The 17423-nt window shown below is 35.9% G+C and overlaps 1 protein-coding gene across 3 annotated transcripts in view; it reads right to left on the bottom strand.

Moving 5' to 3' along the window:
• DISP1 (dispatched RND transporter family member 1) overlaps nt 1-17423 on the bottom strand; it is a 209234-nt gene that overhangs the window by 74148 nt on the left and 117663 nt on the right. The window contains exon 1 of one of the 3 annotated variants that reach the window (XM_081225437.1): nt 8432-8515. The exons of the other annotated variants lie outside the window; for them this stretch is intronic. The gene's annotated coding sequence lies outside the window, so the exon portion shown is untranslated. Of the gene's footprint in view, nt 1-8431; nt 8516-17423 lie in introns of those variants that run through there. 3 annotated transcript variants of the gene reach the window in all.

Raw genomic sequence — 17423 nt, 5'->3', positions numbered from 1 at the left:
CATTCAATTTAATAGACAATAGACTTTCTGTTTAATTGCCAATTGATCTTATTGTAGCAAATATGATTTCTGTGATAAAATGCCTTGTAAACAAGTGAATCTGGGAAATCTTAATTTTTATTCATTACATCCTTTGCTTGGTTTGATTAAAAACTAGGTAACCATATGCATTTTTCAATAATTCTGAAAGCATTTTGGTCATCCAGAATGAAATTCACTTATCACTACCAAAAATTTTAATGAAGATCAGAAGTTGGGATATATATTTTAAACAAAAAGCACAGAGGTTAGTAACTTTCAGAGAAAAAGTAGTCTTTTTTCTGTGAAGAAAAAAAATCTTACTATGCAATACAAAACAACAGGCAAAAATTTCAGCTCTCCTGACCTAACAAAAGAATTGCTACTAAAAAGAACTTTTTACATGTGAAAAATAACTCAAGCAAGTTAGTTTATTATAGGTTTCACGTTGGTATTCTGGTGAACATCTTGTCTTGACATGAGCAGCGTAAACAGCATGCTGCATGAGAACCTTTCTCCCACACAAAGCATGAAGAATGTTTTATATTTTAGAGGAGGAGAGGAGGCTCAGATTTGATAGTTTTATATCAAAAACAAGCTGGATCATTTCAGCCATAACAAAATAACTAGACTATAGATCATCTAAGAATATAATCTCATGACACACAATGATTTAAAAGCAAAGCACAGTGCAGCCATGGGTTCTGGAGAGGTTCCAAAATATTTTTGGTTTGCAGTATAGGATTTCAAAGTAAGATATTTTACTTTTACAATAGATGCTCCTAGCATGAAATATACTCCTAGAATGAAGACTAGGGTGTCTTAACTCTAATCTAATTAGAACATTATTTTAATGGTTTCAGCTGCATTGTTACCAAACCTTAAATGAATCTAAATGAATGTGGTATTACAGCATATGTTAAGAAGGATTATGACCAATAAACTGAAATTTTCTGTAAGTTAGACTTCTAATATTTATGGAGAAAGTTACACTTACTTTACTTATGTCATGAAATAAAAATACATGCAAGTTAATTTTCCAAAAGTCAGACTTTATAGGAAAATATATGTGTTACTTGCGTACAAACACCTGTCGTCACTGCTAAAGGCTTAGATTAAGTAACACTATGACACACCACATTCTCTGATATAAAATGAAGTTGTCTGGATGAAAGTAAATGAAAATTCTAATCCTATTTTATTTATGTATACTTTTTATAACATGTGGTAATATTATGTTTGGCAAGGAAAGAACCTTAAACTACCCGAACTCTAAGACTGAAGACGTTTATTAGGGTTAGATATTTCATAAAAATGGCGGGAGTCATTATATGTTGAAAACACACTCATTAGTTATTCAGAAGTTCAAGCAGTTCCAAATTATGAAACTCATGCTATGTCTGGCTACATATTTCATATGTTTATATGAAATAAAATTCTGTGAGATGGCTGTAAAAAGATAAGAAATAATGCAGTAACAAACGGGAAAGAGTAAGGATATTTAGTTCTATCAGAATATAAGAATATGAGATATATACTAGAAGACTAAAGTATCCCAACATGGCAGTGCTGTCAGACTCAAAATATAGGCCTGGCTGAAAGAATACATTTATAAATGGGGTGCATTAGAACCTAGGATTAGTTACCATGGACAGTAAAGGTTATCTTTTTCTCCACATTATCTTTTATTTTTGATGTCTAGTGTTAGTAACATGTATAACATCTACAGTGTTTTGTATCATATAAGAAAATATTGATGTAAGTACTGACAGATAATTCATCCTGTAAACAGACAATGCAAACTCTCAGTATCAATAAATACAGTACCGCACTTAAAATGTATTTTCTCTTCCTTACGATTTTTCTTAATAACATTTTCTTTTCTCTAGCTTAGTTTATTGTAAGAATATGTATATAGCACAAAGAACATACAAAATAAGTGTTAATTGACTTTTTATGTTATCAGAAAGGCTTCCGGTAAACAGTAGGCTTAACGGTAGTTAAGTTTGGATGAAGTCAAAAGTCAGACATGGATTCTCAACTGCATAGGGAGTTGGGGCTCCTAATCCTCATGTTGTTCAAGGGTCAACTGTAATTCTCTTCATACATTATTGGATTTAATTCGCTAATAATTTGTTGAGTTTTTTTTCCATCTATGTTAACAAGAGATATTGGTCTGTAGTTTTCTTTTTGTAATTCTTTGTCTGGTTTTGGTATTAGACTACTGCTTGCCTCATAGAATGGGTTAGGAAATATTCCCTCTGTTTCTATCCTAGTAAAAGGTTATCTTAACATATTCAACATATTAACTTAATAGCATGACAAATGCCACTTCAAAAACATTGAAACAAAAATCATCACAACGATTGGTGGTCCTCAGGAACAAGGCATCTTTGGCACATTCATTGCAAACCCCCAATGCTGAAAGTCTAAGCAAGCTCTGGATGGTCATTACCATACCTGAATGGTAGACCTTTCTGGGCTGCCAGCCAGAATGGACCTCCTGGGTAGGTACTGGTAAATGCTCCAGCTCCAGTGTTGGGAAGTGTGGATACAACAGGGAAGATGTCTGATGCCCATACAAAGCCACCATGGGTATGCTGTGACATGTACTACTACAGCTGTCCCCAACCTTTTTGGCACCAGGCACTGGTTTTGTGGAAGACAATTTTTCCACAGCCACAGGGTTGGGGGGCATGGTTTCAGGATGATTCAAGCGTATTACATTTATTGTGCACTTTATTTCTATTATTATTACATTGTACTATATGATGAAGTGATTATACAACTCACCATAATGCAGAATCAGTGGGAGCCCTGAGCTTGTTTTCCTGCAACTAGATGGTCCCAACTGGGGGTGATGGCAGACAGTGATACCCAAAGTGTGTTGCTTATGTCCAGTCTACTCCGTAATCTCGTTTTGGTTGCTGTCACTGCAGAAAACCCTGCTTCACAAAGATAGGATGTTGGAAATGGAAGCAGGCTTTCCAGTGCTTTTGTGTCAATCTCAGGATATTCCACCTTGACTTTAATCCAGAACGTATGGAGATATGAAGTTGTCTCAAACATAATTTTTTTTTTTTTTTTTTTTGCGGTACACGGGCCTCTTACTGCTGTGGCCTCTCCCTGTGCTCGGGACACGCAGGCCCAATGGCCATGGCTCAGAGGCACAGCTGCTCCGCGGCATGTGGGATCCTCCCAGACCGGGGCACGAACCCGTGTCCCCTGCAACGGCAGGCAGACTCTCAACCACTGCGCCACCAGGGAAGCCCTCAAACATAATTTTTAAGGCCACCGTCATTTGCGATCTCAAGCAGTTGATCCTCTTCTAGCACAGACAAAGTCGATTCACCGGGCTTATTCACAAATGGGTCGCGGATCCATTCCTTCCCAGTTCGGGGGTCTTTTGTGGTTAGGAAGTAATGCTCAAACTCTTCTGAAAGCTGAGACAGGTGACCATGCACCAGCTGGGAGAAAGAAGGCCCTGGCTCAGTCTTTTTCAAAATCTCTGCTCATGATTGAAACATGTCAAAAATCCCAGTGCTCACTCATCACCCCCATAATTCCAGTTCAGTTTCGAATGCAGCCACTTTATCTGCCGACTTGAACACAGTCGTCGTTCTCCCCTGAAGTGACAGACTGAGGTCGCTGAGCAGGTGGAACATGTCACACAAGTAAGCAAGTTTTGCGATCCATTCTGTGTCACTGAATGGTGCTGCCAGTGGTGACTGTTTTTCTAAAAGAAATCTCTAGAGTAGCTCTCATAACTCAAAAACTGTGGCCAGTGATCTCCCTTTAGAAGCCATCTCACTTCTGTGTATAAGAGAAGACGTGGGTGCTCCGTGTCCATCTCCACACAGAGCTGCACGAACAGACGTGAGTTAAGGGTGTATACTTTAAGGTGGATGAAAATTTTAATCACATCCTGCAAAACGTTGTCAAGTTCAGGTGACATGTTTCGGCTAGCCAGCATTTCTCTATGGATGACCCAGTGCGTAGACTCACATTCAGAAGCGACCTCTTTGACCCGAGTAGTGAAACCAGAAAGCCCTCCAGTCACGGCAGCCACTCTGTCCATGCATATACCGACACAAAATGACCAATTCAGTTTTCCCAATATGTAATCATTCAAACTTGAATAGTTCTGAAGCTGTGGTGTTGGTTGGCAACAAAAGTGCACATAACATATCCTCGTGCACATCCTCCTGAAAAATACATCGCACAAAAACAAGCATTGTTGCCTTGTTGTCAACATCGGTAGACTCGTCAACCTGGATTGCATACCACGGTGACTCATGAATCCTCTCTAACAATTGTGCCTCAATATCCTTTGCTATTTCATCAGGTCGTGTAGTTATGGTGCTAGCCAAAAGAGGAACATGTGCCACCTTTGAACTGAAGCCTCTCCTGAAAGTTCACAACAAATGTCCTTAGCAGCAGCAGGATCAACTCTTCACCAATAGGAAAGGGCTTCTCAGCTTTAGCAATGCGGTTAGCCACTAGGAATGATGCTCTCAGTGCAGACACATTTGAGGAAGTGGTGGCCTTCAGTAACTGCTTCTGTTCTTCGTGTTCATGATTTTTTCTTTTGAAAAACTCCAAAAGCTTGTCTTTTAATGCAGGGTGATTGGTCTCCATGTGGCAAAGCAGTTTTGAAGCTTTCATGGCTTCGTTGGACAGCCAGTCGCCACACATTATACAAAGCGGGCTTGGAGAATGTGAATCACCTGTTGCAATGAACCTGCAATTTAAGTAGGACCCTTGGTATTTTCTTTTAAATACAGCTTTCTTTTGGTTGGCAGTCTTACAGTCTTCTTCTGTCTCATCATTTGGTCTTGCCCCATTTTCCAAGAAGCTCTCCCGTGACGTTTGTTTTTTACTCATTTTGGCTAGGGTTAGCTTGTGGGCTTACCAGAACTGTGACTGAGACAAGTGTGCAGTGCAGGAAAGAGGCGCGGACAGAAGTGGTAAATCAAATAATGGGCGGGCCACGCGCGGACTAAAGTAAGTGTCAGATTCTGACTTTAAGCCTGCCACCAGATGCAGCTGTACAGTTGAAGCACATCAACATACTTGCCACCATAAAGCCTGCCACCATGGGCTTCCCTGGTGGCGCAGTGGTTGAGAGTCCACCTGCCGATGCAGGGGACACGGGTTCGTGCCCCGGTCCGCGAGGATCCCACATGCCGCGGAGCGGCTAGGCCCGTGAGCCATGGCTGCTGAGCCTGCGCGTCCAGAGCCTGTGCTCCACAACGGGAGAGGCCACAACAGTGAGAGGCCCACATACCCGCCCCCCACCAAAAAAAAAAGAAACAGAGAAGAGATACTTATCACAATGTTATTATCCAGTATTTAGACTTTACAAAGCTCTATCACTGAAAGTGCCTTATACTAAAGGAGAATGAAGGATGAAAAAATTGAGGGGTTGAAGAATTAGAACTAGTCAGTTCTTTTTTTATTCCTAAATTAAGGCATCTGCCTTGTTTTGTCACCCAATAGTCTTTGCTTTCCTGGATATCTCAGTCATCGACGAAGAATTCCTAAGTATGTGCTCTACTTAATATCTTCAAGCCACATTCCCTTACATAGTACACCATCAACACAGCCCTCAGTCACAGCGAAGGAACAGTATGCACTCCCCCTTGCCATCCCTATGGGATATTAGGCAATGCAGTATTCATTCCTTTCTCTGCCAAGTGGAATGCCTTAGTAATACGCATCCACACCCTGCTGGCTTTGCAAGAAGTCAAACCCAGCATCAAGGATCCAGCTCAGATGCCCTACATAGAAACAAGTAGAACTGTCACAAATCTCTAAAATGATCCCTAATCTTGCATAAAGCTAAAATGTACCATTTACTTAGATCAAAGAAACCTAACTTTTGGAAATAACTGCTTTTCTTAGTCTCGGATTATATTTGCAGTGATGGCTACGGTTGATACACGCTGACAACTGGTACTCAAACACAGTGTCCAGGACAGCTACAGTTGAACTCAGATTTTATAAAGCCAGGAGTATATGAGAGATACTCAGTCTCTGCTACTGTGATCTTAACTTCATTACCCTTTTTGACACCATCGAAGACTAAATTTTACAAGATCTCTCATTATATCTCCTAAGAGGGGGACAGTATTGACAGTGCTTATTCTCACAGTGATAAATAACTCTGTATCCTTTTCAAGAGGGTAAGTGAAAAAAAATGGGGAGGTGAGAAGATTGAAAAAGGAGATGAGAAGATTGAAAAAAGGAGGTAAGGTCCTGGTGTCCATGTCATCTTGTCTCTGAGGGCAAAGCCCCTTGAACTGGTCCAAAGAAAATTTGAATCCAAATTAGTAATAATGTACAGCCCTCACCATGTCACAAGAAAAAAAATTTTTTTCTGATCCCTACTTCAAAGCATAAAACTAATATCCCATTAGTATAATATATTTTGAAAGGCTATTAAGTATGTATATAGTAACACACATTTATTTCTGGATTCTGGTACTAGTATACTTGGAAGGTTCAACTGTGGGTCTGCACAAGTCTTCCTAAAAGAGTTTTTATTTTTTAAAAAGTTCCTTTTAAAAAATTAAATTCCTGTCCCTTTGATCAAAACTGACTTCAAATAGAGGAACAAGGAATTTTATAACAGCCCGAAGATTTTAATGACTTCCTTTGGATCATCTGACATCAGAGTATACTGGTGTGGGTAAGAGAAACATAAAACAGTATTAGTTATACAAGCAGACCATACCTATTTTTTGTTTAGAATCTTATTATTATTTTTTTAAATAAAATACTCTCACTTTTAAGTACAAATCGGGGAATAAAATAAGTTATCCCTACTTGGCTCTGCAGTGTACCAATTATACAGAAATAAGGAATGTTTGAATCCCAAATTTCATAAAAGTTATCTCAAAGATGAATGCTAAGAAGAGATTCCTATTTCATTTTTATATTCCTATCTACTCTTTTACTAAATGTTTAATGCCAACATCTTATGACTTTTTTTTAAGACAAAATATTTTTTAATAAAAGGAGAGGAAAATAGGAAAAGGAAGGGTAAAATCTTATGCTAAGCACATAAAGGAATATAGTTCAAGTAGTTTTAATACGCTGTAAACCAACTTCTTTTTCAAATAAACTCTCTAATGTGGAAGTTCATATTTTGGATAATATGGGTCTAACAGTAACATCTCCACTCTTTTTTGAAACATACAAGCTAATATTTTAATATGTGAAAGCAAATTATCTGATCCATGAAAAATAAATTTAATCCATTAATTTATGTGCTTAATTCTTTCATATTTTATAAAATGATTCAGTCTTAATTTTATATTTCACTTCTAGCCATTTCATAGCTAAACTTTTTAGGAGAATACAAGTGACCAAGAACCAAGGAGAAAGGGGGGGGGGTAATACTTTTTACAACATCGGAATAAATCTTAATGTAGTACGTTCCAGTCACTATTTTTTATTTAATTCTAAAACTCTGAAGTACAGTTTGAAGTTTTTTAAAGTACAGTTTTGTTTTTGCTTTTCGCATTACTGCTATAAAAATCTGGTCCTGTGGGTTAAGAGTCCTGCACATTGCATCATATCCCAAGATCACATCACTGCATATGGCAGTTATACTTCATTCTTGCTCCCACTACGTCATATGTCAATACTCAGACTTGAAAGCACTTCTCTATCACACTGCTATTTTTCTAGCTCACATTCTTTAGTGAAACCTCAAATAACCAAATAAGTTCAACAAAAGTTTACTGAAGCTTATGAATATAGTGTGGTTACCTTTTATTTTCTGCTGCCTAATAAGCTCTGAGAATAAATTAGAGTTAAAAGGAACAATTTGATTAGTACATGAGTCAACCCCCTATAATTAAGAAATCCCTGTAGAAAAAGAGTTCAACATATGAGGAAACTAAAGCCAATAGGGATAGAAGAGGAGAGAGTAAAGAGAGGGGCAACAGAAGGCAGATGGTAAAAGGAACATGGGAAATGGAAAACAGCCAGAGTATCAGTGTGATAAATTGAAGACACACACATCAACTAATGGGGAAGAAAAGAAGCAAGGCAGAAACTGAGACAGTCTGAGGGGGAAATAGGAAACTGAGGGGAGAGGACAAAATATAACACTGAAAATAGATAAGGTGGAAGAAAAATTAGGTGTTTTATGCTGTAATCTAACACAGAGTAGTAATCTGGGATTTTAAAACAATTTAGTAGGAGAAAAGAAACACAAATGAAGAAAACTGCAACATTACACTTATCTACAGTTACTGCAAAGGTATGACTAAGCATTCTTGCACACTGTGGTTCTTCTTGAAATTCCAACTGATTCTTTTCTTAGAACCCCATATCATTCATTATAATGCTGTACACACAGGTACTTGATTAAAGCACATTAGTAAGAGTTTATGAAAAATACCTGAGCACTGGACTTCCAGAAACAGGAGTCAGCCTCCTCTGGCCTACGGACAAGGGTCATACGAGCGCTGGTTGCTGCCTGCCAGCATGCACCCACTCCTTGCTACTTCTTGAGATGGCCCCCACAACCTCACTCCCTCAGTAAAATGATCTCTTCCATCTGCAAAAGAAATTAAAAGGCACGGGATATTGGCACCCTTCCTTTTAAGAGCTCCTTAACTTTGCTCAACACAGACTTACACTTGAAACAAAGTAAATCCATTCTCTCAGTCCCCTTGTTGCAAAGATACCTTTGTCTCCTAGACTATTCAAATTGCAAACAGCAAGAGGCTTTGGTTTAGAGAAGATATTCTCCAATACTATGATATCCTTACTTTATACTAATACTTAATCAGCATTTATTCAGTCTAAAGGTCAACTATGAACAAAGTGAAAAATAGGTTTAACTGTAAGCTAAAATAACATAAAGAGATGGAGGCTTTCAAATGCTCTAAACTAATCATCAGGAAAAAAGAAAACACAACTTGTTAAAATAGAATTTACCAAAAAAATTTTAAAAAAGGAAGCCCCTAAGTCAAATACTCTTAAATCTTAAAGAAATGTATATTGCTCATTTATAGAATACAAATACTAGATTTTACCTAGAAAAAGTCAACTTTTTAAAAACGATGCCATCCCATTTCTCTCAATACAGAGATACCCCCATGCCTACCAGAAGGGTTCCAAAAGGTTCAGAAGGACCCTCCCAATCACTCTCTTACACAAATCCTCAAGCCCAGCCAAACTATCCTCAAAATGAGTCTTGAATTTCATCACCTACGTACAATTTGCTCACATTGCTCCTTCTCTCTCACTACTCAGTCTCCACGAGATGGACAAAGCAGACTCCTACCTATTTCTTCAAGGTACAGGGAAATTTCCTTTTCTCTTTTTAGACTGCTCCGCCTCACAGAGATCATTCTCTCTCTTGATTACCAAACAACTAGTTTCTATACCATGTATTGAATATTTAGTGTCTGAAGAGCATATATTTTTGTAGTTGGAGTAATTAATGTTCTTGTTTAACATATCATGTTCGCACATTCTCAAAGACAAGAAAAGATTCTTACACCTCTGAAATTTAATCAATTTCAGTATTATTTTATATTTTTGCCCACACCTCCCCTCTGGGATAGCTTTTCTTCTTGTTGAGTGTAACTTTTAGTTAGTATTTCTTCTGGGGAGGTTAGGTGTATGGTAAACACTCATATATTTGAAATTTTCTTAATTTTGCTCTCATCCTGGAATAATAGTTTAGCAGAGTACAAAATTCTATATACCATTATTTTTTTCTCAGAACTTTGAAGTTATTAGTTCACTGTCTTCTGGCATCTATGTTGCCAATGAGAAGTCTAGTATAGGTTTAACTGTAATTCCTTTAAGTAAAGCCTTTTTCTCCCAATTGTTTTCATACTTTCTCTTTTGTTTGATGTAGTTCTACTACATTGTTTCTAGGTGTGGATTTACCTTTATTTATCCTGTTAAGTACCTGGGTGCACTTTTGATGTGATGACTCATGGCTTTCATCAATTCTGGAAAATTTAAGATATTATCTCCTCTGCTCTTTGAGCATCCCAAATATACTTATTTTACAACCTTGGTCAAAGTTGCATAGTAGTGAATTCATGTTCTAATTTTTTTTTATTTTTGGCAGGTAGGGGAATTTTTTTTAACATGTTCTTTTGGCAAGTAGGTTTGCAGGCTAATTTTTTAATGGGAGTATTTTTTATTTTGTTTTAACCTGGTTTTTCTTTCTTCCCGTCTTCTGACAATTTTTGTAGTTGCTTGCACTTGCTCCCTCTCCCAGCTGGATTTTGTACAAATTCTTAGCTCTATAACAGTCCAGATAATAATAATACTGTAAAACTTCAGCTCTATGGTGATATTAGGGATATTACGGAGCCAGCAGACAAAATGACTCAGTTTCTGGTCCCTAAACTGGGTTTTTATCCTACTTTCTCTCTTCGGCTCTCTTTGGCTGAACCTGAGTGTCCAGTGCGGTGCCAACTACAGAATAATTCTAGATAAATAACTTTCACACAAAAAGTGCAAGTAAATGTGCATATACGAAAACATGTCAATGGAATCTTGAATCACAATAAAAGAGCATTAACACATTCATAAAGAATCACAGAGGCATATATGTTTTCTCTGCGCTGATTAAAAATAGCCATACTGTGCATGTCAACCACATGAATGTGTTAACTGCTTGTGTAATTCATAACGAGCTTGAAAGGGTTATAATTTTAAGACAATGAGTGAGTTAATTGGTATAAAACGCTCACCACAGTGCCTGATCTATCTCCTCCTGAATCCCTTTGTTCTCTACATACAATGTATTACTGGTGATATAATTTTAAGAAAAATGTATCTTGAATCAGAAACTGAAATTAACATGAATCAATCCGAATCCCTTTTGAATTTAGCACATGTCATTCTCAGAAGTAACCCATCCCAAGAAGCATTTTTGTAGGCGGTATATACTACAAGGAAGAATAGAGGGTATTCCAAAGCACATCATGAAGCAACAGGATACAATACATTTACAAAGTGTACTATAATAATCACAAAAAAGAGAGTTATAATCCCCAGAAATTCTCAAAAAGAAAAAAAAAAGAGGGGAAGAAAGAAAGAAAAAGAAAAGCTCAAAGAATAAAAAAATCCATCAAGGGTCTTGAGCACTGGCCAAGAGAAAATGGTCTTTGATTTTGGAAAAGGCTTCAATTTATTTTACACTGAAACATTCTTGGAATGGAGAAAGTAAATTCATTAAGTTATTGATTTCAAAAGAAATAATGCTTAAGAATATCCAATTGCTTTTGATTTAATTCTCTGTCCATCACAGAACCTCTTTGATTTATAATTTTACCTTCCAGGAGAATAAACACAGCAAATGGAAGTGTATTGTTCTGTTTTGAGCTAGTTTTGTTCCCACCATAACATAAAAAATTGACATTATACTTTACAAATAAGTCTCCAGTTACTTCTGGCTAAACTGATAAGTGTCCTTCCACCAGCAAAGCTGAAAGCCTGAGGTTACTGCACCAAAGTACAAAACATCTCTTTTTTGTTTAAAACTCTGTACATTCAATGATTAATAATTTCTGCACAACTACACTAAATCATCAAATATTTATATCGTTCAGTTTACAGTTGGAAATTACCTTACTGATCATCTCTTTTATAGAATGCCTAATCTCATGGCTGTTATCTGTTACCTGATGTGCCTGCTGATACCAGAATTTCTTGGAAGGTCCATTAAAACACAGATTGCTGGGCCTTCCCCTTTCCGACTCCTCACCAGATCCCGATTTAGTAGTTTCTGGCTAGGGCCCTGGAATTTACATTTCTAACAAGCTCCCAGATGAGGCTGAAGCTTCTAGTTGAGGAATCAACTTTGAGAACCACTGTTCTAGCTTGTTTCCCTTTTTACTATATCCTACAGAGTTAATCAAAAGAATTCTCCTCATAGCAGACATTCATGTAGTACCTAGAGCTCTCTTACTAAAGCTACTCAGTTTAATGTTAGCCCCTCTGTAAATTAGATTCTTCATTTATTCTGACCTCATCTCTTGTCCAACCTAGCAAACCCTTTCACAATTCTTGCCACTTCTGTTCTCCCTCCGCTAGAAGACTCTCCTTTTCTGCCAATAAATTTTCACTATTTTCTGAATCAATCCTTATTTATTCAGTCACTGATTCAATAAACATTTATGAAGTACCTGTAATACGTTAGTTACATGCTTGGTGCTGTGAAAAATACTGAGGTCAAAACCTTCCATAATTAACCTCGAATCAATTCCAAACACCCCATGACTCTATATCTATCTTAGAGATTAAGTTGTTTAAACAATCAAGAACTACCGAACACCCCCTCCCCCCAAACATTTCAAACTGGTTTTTCTAGGAGTGGAAATGGATATACAGTGAACCTATTATATTCTCTTTCCTGGTCCTCTTATAAGCTGGAATACATTTTAGAAAGTTCTAAAAAGAGTTAAGGTTTAATAAAAGATGCCATTATGTATAAGCTGAATACATTTGCAATATCTTCCTCTCATGTAGTAGGTTTTAAAAAAGTAATTGCTAGTAATTATAAGTTGATGCTTGGTATTCTTTCCAGATAGAAGGAAACTGAAATATTTGAGGGCAGGAAATAAAAGTTAAATCTTAGTATCTCTGGAGTTTCACAGAGCACATAACAGAGGTTCAGACGTTAGACAAAAGGATGAAACCACACAACATCTGTTAAATTTCTCAGATAAAATATTTTTATAGATAACGCTATAGCAATACATATTAAATGGTAACATTTTACTCACTCTTTTGAATGACATGTTTTTAAAATCCTCAAAATCCTATGAGTACATTTTAAAATTTGCTTTTACTCATGCTTACTTAATTTTTAAATAATATTTATTCATATTCTAGTACAAATCTGAATGAAGCCATACAAGTTATCCAAAACTAACAACCCTATGGAATAAATGGAATTATTAATGCTAAAAGTAGCTTTCACATAGACCCAATTAAATCAATGTTATAATTTTATTAAAGCATGACAGAAGAGTCCATGTAAATGCAATAAAGTTTAATGGAAATTCAGTCTGATACTAAGAATAAGTTATATTCTATGAAAGCATAAATTATAAATAAGAAATAGTCTTACAAGTCTGTAATTCCTCAGAAATTAGCCAACATATACTTATAATCAAATTTATGCATTCAGAGTTTTCAGATAGCTACAGTGATGCTATATACTGTTTGTACAGTCTGCATTTGAAAAATGAAGTTATTCTTTAATTAGCTATTTCTACGCAAAAGTTAATGGATGTTTGAAAATGAGTTTCGTTACATGATTCTGTAAATGTACTCTGTAATAACTAACATTATCACACAGCTGTATAAACATATTTACCATGACATATTCTTCTACCACAGGTGTATATTTTCCATTCTGAGCATTACTAATATGTATTTCATACTAGCCTGATTTGGAATTAACACTGAAGGGAAGAAATTTTTCTTAAATTATTTAACTACCAGTAAAATAAAATGTTAAACCAACAGAACACTTAATATGTCATAATCCATCTTATTTTTACATTTTTTATGCTCCAACTTGCTCCTAAAAGGGTTTATGGCAGCTATTTAATTTCTTTTTTATTTTATAAATATTAACAATAAAATCCTCATTTGAAAAGTAAATAAGATCAGCCTCAAAATAAATTAGGATTTGCATTTACCAGCAAACATCACTTGCAGCATGAGTATACTTTATATTTTTCTAGTAACATAGTAAAATATAGTTTAATAAGGTAAATAAAATATTCCAATAATATAATCAAATAAGTAGAAATCACTTTATTAGGACATGAGCCCCTGAATAAACTAAAGATAAATTATCCTTTCTAAATGTAATATAAAGTATGATAGTAAGAGAAAAGATGTCAGAAATGAAGTTTTAGCCTCTTTTGAACATTAAGAATGCTAGTGTTGATTGATAATGAAAAAGTCTAGAAATATGTTAGTATATAAATAACATCTTTGGTATAGGTGAGAACAAATGGCTCAGTAATGACATCATGATGTAATAGACCAAAGGCTGAATGATCACTTAAGAGCAGAGGCTTAGGAAGCTCCCATAAATATATTTTGGAGATTACTTTTTAGTTTTGGAAAAATAAAATAGATGAAAAACCTCACATTGGCAGGTAATCAAACACCTTCCATGTTTCAAGTGATTTCTAAAGGTGTCTAAGCCTTTACATAAAGGACATGAGAATATTTTTCAGCTGTGGTCCAACAACTATTAGCTTCATCCTCCCTGATTAGGGAAAGGAATAAGCAGACTACATTTCTTTTCCATAAAAGGAATCTGAATTGCAGGAGTACACAGCATATACGCTAGGTTTTATTTGATCTGAACACAAATTCTGAAGCAAACTAGGAAATTTAAAAATATATTTAAGCACTAATTTGATATTTATTCACTCTGTCTCCTTCTGAGGGAATATCCCAAAGTAAGTCTTCTAAAGACAAATATCATAGGATATCACTTATATGTAGAATCTAAAATATGACACAAATGAACTTATCTACGAAACAGAAACAGACTCACAGACATAAAGAACAGACTTGTGGTTGCCAAGGGGGTTGGAGGGTAAGGGAGGGATGGACTTGGGGTATGGGATTAGTAGATGCAAACTATTATACATAGAATGGATAAACAACAAGGTCCTACTGTATACTGTATAGCACAGGGAACTATATTCAAAATCCTGTGATAAACCATAGTGAAAAAGAATACAAAAAGGAATGTGTGTGTGTGTGTGTGTGTGTGCGCGTATGAAACTGAATCACTTTTCTGTACAGCAGAAATTAACAACATTGTAAATCAACTATGCTTCAATAAAATATATCTAAAACAAAAAGTAAAACAAAAACACAAGAATCGATCTCTTCCCTAGCGTCTGAGCAACCTTCTCAGAGCCAGAGGATGTCTCTGGCATCTGATAAATCAAGGATTTAGAGTACTAACGATCGGTATACTTAGAAGGTAATGTCAAATATGCCTGGCACCTTCTAATTTTACATAGTGTAGATTAAGGTCACACTACACCTCAGGTTTCTAAACAGTGATCACAAAGGCAGTCTAAATAACATGAGCTCTTCAAAACCAGCTTACAGAGTTTTTTGTTTTCTCACTCATTCTAAAGGGAAAAACACGACTTATGCAACTTGATATAAGAAAAACTATGTTCCAAATTCTTCACATTATTATATGAGTAGATATATTTAAATATACAACTATACATTTTAAAACTTACTTTTTACAATTAATGCTTACTTAGACATACCAAAATATTCACTTATTTCTTTGCTCATATTGATTCTTGCATCTCATGCTTTCCATCTGGGTTCACTTTCTTTCTAGCTGAAGCATACGCTTTTGAAGCTCTTTTGGCAAAAATCTATGAATAATATACATCCTCAGTCTCTGCAAGTTCCAAAATACCTTCTTTTCACTTTTACTCTTATTTCCCTCAGTACTTTGAAGATATTTTTCCACAGCCTCCTGGCATCTGTTAAGAAGTCTGAGGTCAATCTTAATTTTCATTCTTGGTACGAAACTTATCTTTTGTCTCTAGTCACTGTTAATACTTTCTCTTTTTCTTATAGATATTTCATACTTTCTCTTGGCTCTTCAACCCTCTGACAAATCCTTCTCTATCTTCACGTTGGGCTCGTGACCTGGGTATCTATTTCACTACACAAGCAGTCAGAAGATACCTTCCACAACTGCAAACCATCACAGCTTCTCACCTACCAGCACCTGTACACAAATTTGTTTTCTGCCATCTTGCCTGTTTCTTGAGATAAACTGTTCTCATTTCTAAGGCTAACCCCTACACTTATGTATTAGATTCCATTCCCTTTCACATGCTAAAGAACACTGTCAAGCAATTCTCTGAATAGGCAGAGCACAGAGGTTTTTAGGGCAGGGAAAATACTCTGTATAATACTATAATGATGAATACATGTCATTATACATTCGCCCAAACCCACAGAATGTACAACACCAAGAGTGAACTGTAGTGTAAACTCCGGACTTAAGGTGATTATGATATGTCAGTGTAGGTCCATCAATTGTAACAAATGTACCACGCTGGTGGGGGGATACTGATAGTCGAGGAAGCTAAGCATGAGTCGGGGGGGGGGCAGGGGGTATATGGTAAATCCCTGTGCCTTCCTCTCAACTTTGCTGTTAATTAAAATTGCTCTAGAAAAAAGTCTGTTTTTTAAAAAAGTAGGTTCTGGGTTATTTTGGTTGTTGCTATTTTCATTTAAAGCTTAACTACAAGCAAGGTTCAGTCTTTCAAACTATCCAGCTATATATCACCCAGTTTGCAAATTTGTTGAGGGTCACTACTTTCCCATGTTCTGACTAATCCATTACTCCATAGGATCTCCAACAGAACAAAGAAAACAGAAGTACTGAAAATCAACAAATTAAGTGTGTAGTAAAGTCAAAACCGCTCATCAACTGGATTTTCTTTTTTATGTATCTCAACTACTGATATAGATAATAATCCAAATTAACTGTATCATGTAAATTTGTATGTATGACATAAATGTTTTACATATATTATCTCATTTAATCCTCATTCTTACCTGTAGAGGCAAGTACTATGATTAACCTAATTTTATCAATGAGAAAACTAAGGCTTACAAAAATTGTCCCAAGTTATTTGATGAAAAAGTGGCAGAACTGATCACCAAACCTAGGCAGTTTGAATCCAGAGCCTAAACTCTTAACCATTGTACTATCAGTCTCAATTCTCAGGATTAATGTTAATAAGGAAATGTACACTATCCAATGCATGAATCCTATGAGGATTTTAGGAACTAAACTACCTTGAATTTTACTTATTTTAATTAATCTTACTAATTTACCTAATTACACAGCACATATTATACTTTTTAATTAAACTTCATAATAAAATTATTTGAACTCTTGAAATCAGAAACCTTTGAGGGTGTTAAAAACAAACCACTGTTTCTTGAAAATTTTTATAAAGGCAACAGACAGCTTATATATATATAAGTTTCCTCTTGCTTTAGTTAAATAATCTCATACCTTCAAGCCAGACAATATAAAATAAGGCCCTCACCCTTTGCAATGAACACAAAATTAAAATGGAGATTTTATTTTGCATACTCGGTCCAGGTAAAAGTTGGCATTCAACGCTCATAATTACTCTCAACCATTTATTTAATTACTATTAACCATTTCACCAACTTGGAAATCACACATGATAATTCATCAGCTTAGAAGACATTCTAACTTTCTCAGGCAGATACTGAAAGCAAATAACCTTAAAACTGTTTTAAATTTCCTCTTAGCATTAGAATCTGAGACTCTATTTTGTTGATTTCTCCCCTAAAATCAG

The sequence above is a fragment of the Mesoplodon bidens genome (assembly GCF_964165515.1).
Source record: "Mesoplodon bidens genome assembly, chromosome: 2".
NCBI lineage: Eukaryota > Metazoa > Chordata > Mammalia > Artiodactyla > Ziphiidae > Mesoplodon > Mesoplodon bidens.
Note: the sequence above shows the minus strand (reverse complement) of the source record. Positions and strands in the feature narration are given on the sequence as shown.